General features: G+C 33.7%; 1 pseudogene; it reads right to left on the reverse strand.

The window, feature by feature from the left end:
• Positions 1 to 4,508: 4,508 nt before the first annotated feature.
• On the reverse strand, positions 4,509 to 4,572 carry LOC127443224 (uncharacterized; annotated as a pseudogene).
• Positions 4,573 to 7,882: the final 3,310 nt, after the last annotated feature.

The raw sequence follows: 7,882 nt of genomic DNA on the forward strand, positions 1-7,882 counted from the left end.
CACTGGCACCGTGTTTCCTCAAAAATAGCTTTCTATGCAGCTAAGTGCTTTCAATCCTAAAATCCAACCAAAAGTTCAGTTTCAGGCTGCAGATGATGTTTGGACCCCTCAACGTGTTTGGCAGACATGGAAGAATGGTAATCAGTACATAGATTCAGAATTGTATAATGCTAGATTTTATTTTAACATGGTTGGCAGTGATTGGATGATGCTGGACATTACATTGAATAAGAATGATTTATTCAGCTTTACAGAAAATCAGCTGTAATGTCTGTAACATCTCAAAAACATGAATAACTCCTGGAAACATAAACAATTTGATGAAAAAAAAGAAATATATATATATATATATATATATATATATATATATATATATATATATATATTTCTATAGCTTAGTGTTATTTAAAATTTTACAATGTAGTCTCGCTGTCCACATATGTGGACATTAAATTTAGGAAAATATTTGCTCAAGAAATGTTTTTATTAATTTTTTTTTTGCTTGTTCATTAGGTGCTACTAGTCACAAATCAAAAAAGGGAAATGGAAAATGCACACAGCAGTCATGCTCGGATATCATGAGAATATATTTCATCTAAGACATTTAGCATAAAAATTTCACATTTTAACTCTAACATTAGCACTTGAATGTATTAAAGTACTAATATACTGTACCAGCATCAGTAGTGCAAAGCAAGAAGCATAGTAAATAGACGATTAGCCTGTAGAGGTATTGCTGCTTTTCGTCTTTCATCATCGTCACATGATCAGACTGGGTGTCAGGTGAACTGGGTTGTGGTTGTGGATCTGAGCTTTACTTCAGACAGCTGGATTAAGCAGCAAACAGCGTGGGTGAGACCCCAGTGGTGATGCAGCCTACTCAAACTCATGTTTACTTCATATTCACAACACAAGATTCATTGTTTAAAAAAGAGAACCATAGTCCTACCTGCAGAAAAACACTGGACTGCAAAGACTGGACCTTTATTTTAGTCCTTATGGCCATGATGGTGTCTTTCCATGTACTGTGTTTATAAGGTCATGGTTTTATTATGAAACTGCCATGCAACTGCAACTCCTTGCAATTGACTGACTGTAACACTACATTTGCTAACATAATTGAATATGGTATTTGTTAAAGGTGAAGTTTATAATGCTTTCAATGCTTACATTTTCTTCTACAGTTTAGAGTTGAAGTATGTAATTTCTGCACCACTAGCGCCATCAAACGGAATTGCATAAATAAACATTAATTCCGAAACAGATTTCTGAATACATCCCCTTCTGTCGTTGATCGAACAAACAGATAGTCCCGCCCCCAGCTCATGCCATTGGTTGAGTCAATGTTATTGTCTCTTTTGAGACTAGTTGTTTGAAACAAATAGAGGAATTTTTATACCGCCACAGAGACACAGTATTTATAGTTTTTTTTGTTTTTGTTTTTTTTTAAGAAAATTAACCTATGGATGGCTTAACTATGGATGTCTCTTCATATTAAGCTGGGATAGAAGAAAGTATTTTAACACTGAAAAATTTACATCAGCTTTAATAAGTAGAAACAACTATAAGTAAGCTATTCGTAGTAGATTGACTACTATACATTCTTCAACTTTAAAGCACAATGAAAACATTTTTGTTTTCCATGCATAGTAACAAATCATTCACATAGCTTAATTTATGAGCATCTCTGATGTACCTGACTGACCATTGATTCCCTCTGCCTATGTCACCTTCAATCCCCCTTCCTGAATCCGCATCTGTTTTTTCAGTGGTAAAAAAAGTCAAATTTTATATAAATTAACCTGTGAGAAAAACAAACAAGAAAATACACTCACACACACACACACACAAATCACTTTTGAGCAGATGATGCATGTTGCCAGAGTTCTGCTGTCTGAAAAGTGAGGCATGATAATTGCAATGAGCCCCGGCAGCTGTTACTAACACTTCTTCTCAGTTTATGCTCTCTCTCTCTCTCTCTCTCTCTCTCTCTCTCTCTCTCTCTCTCTCTCTCTCTCTCTCTCTCTCTCTCTCTCTCTCCCCTCCACAGCACTGTCCTCTTTGCAAGGACTAATACATAAAATTGCAAATAATTAACTTTAAAAACACACTTTTTTTTTTAAGGTTTGCTGGTTCTAAACCTTTTTTGACTGTCACTGTTAAGAAATGTTGTTTTTCCACACTTATTGGATGTTACAAAAGCTTTTGTATGAATATTGTGACACTATTTGTAACACATACAGTAGTAAAGATGTTATCGGCCTATAAAGCCATTATCAACTAGGGACTGAAGGTACTGCAGGGAAATACTGTATACATTTCTTTAAAAAAATAATAAAATTATATATATATATATATATATATATATATATATATATATATATATATATATACACTATACACAGTATATTTCAAAATATATTTTGAAATGTGGTAAAAATGTATGGTTGAAATGAAACAAAAAAAGCTTGCCATCTGATTTGAGTGATTTATATAGAGCGTACAAATGTGTGTTGACAAAGGATGTAAAGTTAGTTAATTGAGAAACTAGGTCAACACTTTTTTGCATGATGTAAATATATTTAATAATTTTATTAATAGAATCTTATACAGTTTTCCAGAGAAATTGACACATTTAATATATGTGGGAGTCAGCTGCAATCAGAGCTCTTAAATCTACTGGCCTGGTGTTAAAACAACACTAGCTACATCATGTTCACAATGAACTTCAAAATTGGTTGGTCTGCAGGGTGGAGAAAGGCAATCTGCGGTGCTCCAAAAGTTAAAATATTGCATTATCATGGGTTAGTCATCTGCCGGGTAGCCTGAGGCGGTGCCATATATCAGTGAGACTGTCTGTTTGGGCTCCTGGCCTCTCCTGAACTCAGCTTTCTTACCACATCCCTGCTTCACACAGATGCCCGCATCATGATAATGGATGTAGACTGATTCATTATCTCTGTCGATCACAGATGCTTACACACAGGAATTTGGTACAAGGTAGAGCCTCTAGAATGAGAACTGAGTATAGCGGACAATTGAATTATCTTGTATTAGTGAGGCAGGAAGGTTTTGGTGGTTTAGTATTGAAATACTAAGATATTGAAATAAGGACAAAAGAACAATGTATGTGCTTTTTGTGTCAAGGTTACTTTGACATCATCAGAGCTTCCCTGTGTGAGTGTATTTCACTGTATATGCTAATGGACTTAAGTTCTCCATAGTAAATTGTTTGTTTGTTTGTGCCTGACACGTTGGGCAGTGTAAGTGCAATCTCTATGCAAAGTAACAGCAGCACTTTATTATCTATGAAAAATCTGTTATCAACTTAGCAACAAAGTAAAATTTAAGCACACATTTGAACACCACATCAATAGAGCCCTTTACAGAAGGGTAGGACTACAGTATACAGTATTTAATTACTTTGAGTCAATGAGGGTTCTTTAGTGAGCAAATACATACTTTATTCAGAAATACTCTTCAGTCAGAGCTTTGGTTTTACAACTTGATTTAATTTTTATCAGGATGAATATCAGGCAAAACATTGCTAAAAAAAATATTGTCATTATTTAGCACTTTATTATAGCTATAGATATCATATACAGTACTGTGCAAAGGTCTTTGGCACATTTTTGTTCATTAGTTTCACAAAAACATTTGTCTTTAGATGGTTATTTTATATTTTAGTATGTCAATAGAAAATATGAAATGTAATTTACCCCATTTTATATTAGCTGTTTTTAATTATTAGGTACTAACATTAAAATACATACAATACAATAGATGACATGTGTTTTTTACACAATGATGACTCTAAGACATTATAGATATTACAGTTTCATATTCTGTTAATGCATGATTTTCTGTAAAGCTGCTTTGAAACGATGTGTGTTGTGAAAGGTGCTATACAAATACAAATGACTTGACTAGTGAGAATTTTGCAGAACATGTAGTTACAGTACACAATAAGTACACTGTATGTTTGTTAACTTTTAATGCCATGTCAGCAACAAGGCTTTTAACATGGCAAGCACAGGGTAAACTGAAAAAAATATATACAGTTTACAAAGCTACAGTATATAAGACATTTGAGATTAATACAAGATAAAAATTCTAAAATACGTTCAGGTGATACCTTTCTAAATATTTGCATTAAGTATATCTCTGAATAAAATCATTGTCTGATGGTCTAAATGTGTTACAGTTCAGTAGGATATGTTTGACAGTCAAAGTGGTTTGAAAGGGAAGGCATGGTGGAGGACCTTCACAAATCAGCAAAAACCCATGCGTGAGTTTTAAATGACCCAGATGGCACCTGATGAACATGCCTAGACTTGAAGTTTGAAGAGAATCTTCTTCTTATACTGGGGTTTATTTCATATAACTTATTATTGTTGCATTCGTCCCATTCCATCTGCCACTTGTTAGAGATATATGTGCTTATTAATTATCTAAGGTGGGAAGGTGGCATTTGACATTCAGAGATTTCCAGGTTGAGGGCAAGTACAAGGGGTCATGCTAAACTTCTCTGTATCGTTCCAATTTTAGTATATGTGCTGCCTTAGCAAGCACTAGATTCACACTTGCTGCTTCTGAGGTTGAGGTATGGGAAGGTTTAGCGTTAGGGTTTAGGGTAAGGATTGGGATAGGGTTAGGTTTAGGTTTAGGGGTAAGGTTAACAGTGTACAGATGTAATTAAATGCAGGTACTTTAAATGTAATTACAATGCAACAACACATATGTACATAATAAGTACATTGTATCAAATGCTTAAGTACATAGTAGTTAAAGACACCTAGTATAAAGTGGGTCCAAAATTTTTAAATAGAATAGAATAGAAGAGGAACAAATAGTGCTGCAACAGATGGAATGTCCCCCACACAACACAGATCTTAACATAATTGAGTCAGTCTAGGATTACATGAAGAGACAGAAGCATTCAGAAATGTGGCAAGTTCTCCAAGATGCTTGGAACACCATATCTGCCAACAACCTTGAAAAACTGTGTGCAAGTTTTTACTGCACTTTGTATGAAGTTAATAAAAAAATTTCATAACTGCCTAAAACTTTTGCACAGTACTGTATATATATATATATATATATATATTATACTGTATATATAAAGTTTATATATTTATCATATATTAAAAAAAGTTATTTCATATTTATATTTATTAATTTTGCAGAAGCTTTTATCCCAAAGAATTTACACTGCATTCAAGGTACGCATTTTATCCATATAAGCCTGCCCTGGTAATTAAACCCATTATGTGATGTTACTTGCACTCTAAAAGTTGCATGTCAGCTATATTTAACTGTATTTAAAAGTGCTGACATTTGGCTAACTGTACTAGAGGTGCAAAAGTGAAAAAAAAAAAAAAAAGGCTTTGTGCGAGACGAATAGATTACATCTCAGAAATGTCCTATAGAAATTGCTGTAACACTTTACAATAAGGTTCCATTCGTTAACATATCACAGTGAACAATATATTTTTTAAAGCATTTATTAATCTTTGTTAATGTTAATAAAATACAATTGTTCATTGTTAGTTCATGTTAGTGTATTAACTAATGTTAACATATAAAACTATTGATTTTAGCAATGTAGTAGTATATGTTAAAATAAGCATTAACCAAGATTAATAAATTATGTAAAAGTATTGTTCATTGCTAGTTCATATTAACTAATGTTGTTAACTAATGTTAACAAATGGATCTTTATTGTAAAGTGTTACTGAAATTGCTGTAGTCAACCCCCCTGAAAGTCACTGATTAAGTTGCAATCTGTACAAGGTAATAGTCAGCCGAGATGTCATATAAGGACTTAGTCATGTACAGTATATATCACTTTAAGAGCCAGTGTACTTTCTATAATATCTCAGGATCATCTATGGGATTTAGAGAGATGGTACAGGGCAGAACACCCCCATAAGTTCAGCTCAACTGGGAAATCAATGCAGCACTTCCGACTCATTATGCCTCACACAGTTTATCCATTTGTGTTACAGAGTTTCATAAAAGATAACATCTAATGATCAAAGCCAGCGATGCTCATCTGTGTGAATAATGATACAGAGGATATCTCATCCTGAGCTGCATCAGGAGGTTCAGGAGGAGCCTTGCTTAATCATACGAACGTTAATTTGCTTGTGTGTGGAAGTGTGTGTGTGTGTGTGTATGTGTGTGTGTACACGTGCTTTATCTCATGACAAATTCATGGCTATCTCAAATGCTCTAAAGGACTGCTACTGTGGAGAATAAAGAGCCTGATATGCAAATGTTGGCTAGAAATCTGAATATTGATCTGATATCTTCCCACAGAGCTTGCGAAGGGTTCTTTGGAATCTCAGTTAAATGACAAGACAGAGTGTTGCCCTACAAGTACTATTTTGAAGGCTGGTGTGATATCAAACTTGCCAGAAAGCAAATGTGAAAGTCTGCTGTATATGTTTTCTATGACTGTAGAAATGTTAATTGCAAAGGCACTAGACTGATATTCCTCAAACATAGTTAGGGGTTTGTTCTAAAAGTTGTAAACTTGGAATTAATTCAGCCCACACTGCTTAGTATACAAACTTTTTGGTGATAATTTCAGCCTTTGGTGTGCAGTCTGTTTTTTGTAGGCATTATACTTTTTAAGAAAATTAAGATTACATTTTGAAAATCTCCCATTGACCATTGCTAGAATGTTCACCATTCTAAATCTAGTCGACAACAATCTCATCTTAATATTTGCATACTGAATTGAATATTGATTGGTCTTGACTTACTTGCATATATGTAACTAATTATAGCAATCTTTGCACTGCACAGTGACTATAACACAAATCGGACGGGATTAGTTTTCTATAAGACATTTTTTTTTCTATAAGACATTAGTCTCAGTTAATAATAGAAGTCTGCGATTTCATGTACTGATTCAGAAAGGATTAGGATCTCTTTAATCATTACTAAGGTGGGAGTGTCTATTGGGTTATAGGTGAAATCAACCAAATTTCAGAAACTTCCCAGGCTGAAATAATTTTAATCCATTATTTTTTAGAGGGGGTCAAAATGACAACTTTCACCTATGATTTGGAGCAAACCTACCAGGCAAAAAATAAATAAAAAATAAATATTTATATATATATATATATATATATATATATATATATATATATATATATATATATATATATATATATATTAATTAACCCAAAAAAGGTGGCAGTGTAATTGTTTTATCTTAACACAGAAATAGGTAGTTCAAACTTTCCTTTTGGTATTTCAATTTCTAATAGATAGGGGGCTGTCAGTGTGACTTTATCCGTAATGTTTAGATTTTAAACATTTTCAATGGTCGGATTGCCAGCAGTACTTGAGCCATCAACTGTTATTTTGTCCAAAAATAACCAACATTTATAAAGCTAATGGCTAATGAAGATAGAACCATTGCACTGCACTGCTTGTGAAAATTCTTGGTGGTCTGAAAGATGTTTTATTTAACAGTACCATGCGTATCTCCAAGGGCCAACATCTATCTTCCTGTACTGCACATTTTCTTTGTTTAGTCATGTTTGTTTACAAGCTGCATGTCTTTTTTCTACAAACCTTTTAAAGAGTGTGACAGCAAGAATTCTCTGCTCATTTTCTCTCACCCCATGTGTTTGATGTCTCAAAGCTCCACTGTCTATGCCTTCAACCCTTTCTCTCTTCCTCTGTCTCCATCTTTATCTGAGATAATAAACACTCATGTACCATAATAAAAACCATAAAGCCTCTCCCATCTTATTCTTTCCTGATTTAAATTAGGTAGGAGTATTTTTTCTGGCTATGTGAAACATCCCTGTTGGCGTGCTTTCTAAATTCAATAACCTCATTTCTGTTTCTCTTTATCTTCACC

The sequence above is a fragment of the Myxocyprinus asiaticus genome, chromosome 6 (genome assembly GCF_019703515.2).
Source record: "Myxocyprinus asiaticus isolate MX2 ecotype Aquarium Trade chromosome 6, UBuf_Myxa_2, whole genome shotgun sequence".
Taxonomy (NCBI): Eukaryota; Metazoa; Chordata; class Actinopteri; order Cypriniformes; family Catostomidae; genus Myxocyprinus; species Myxocyprinus asiaticus.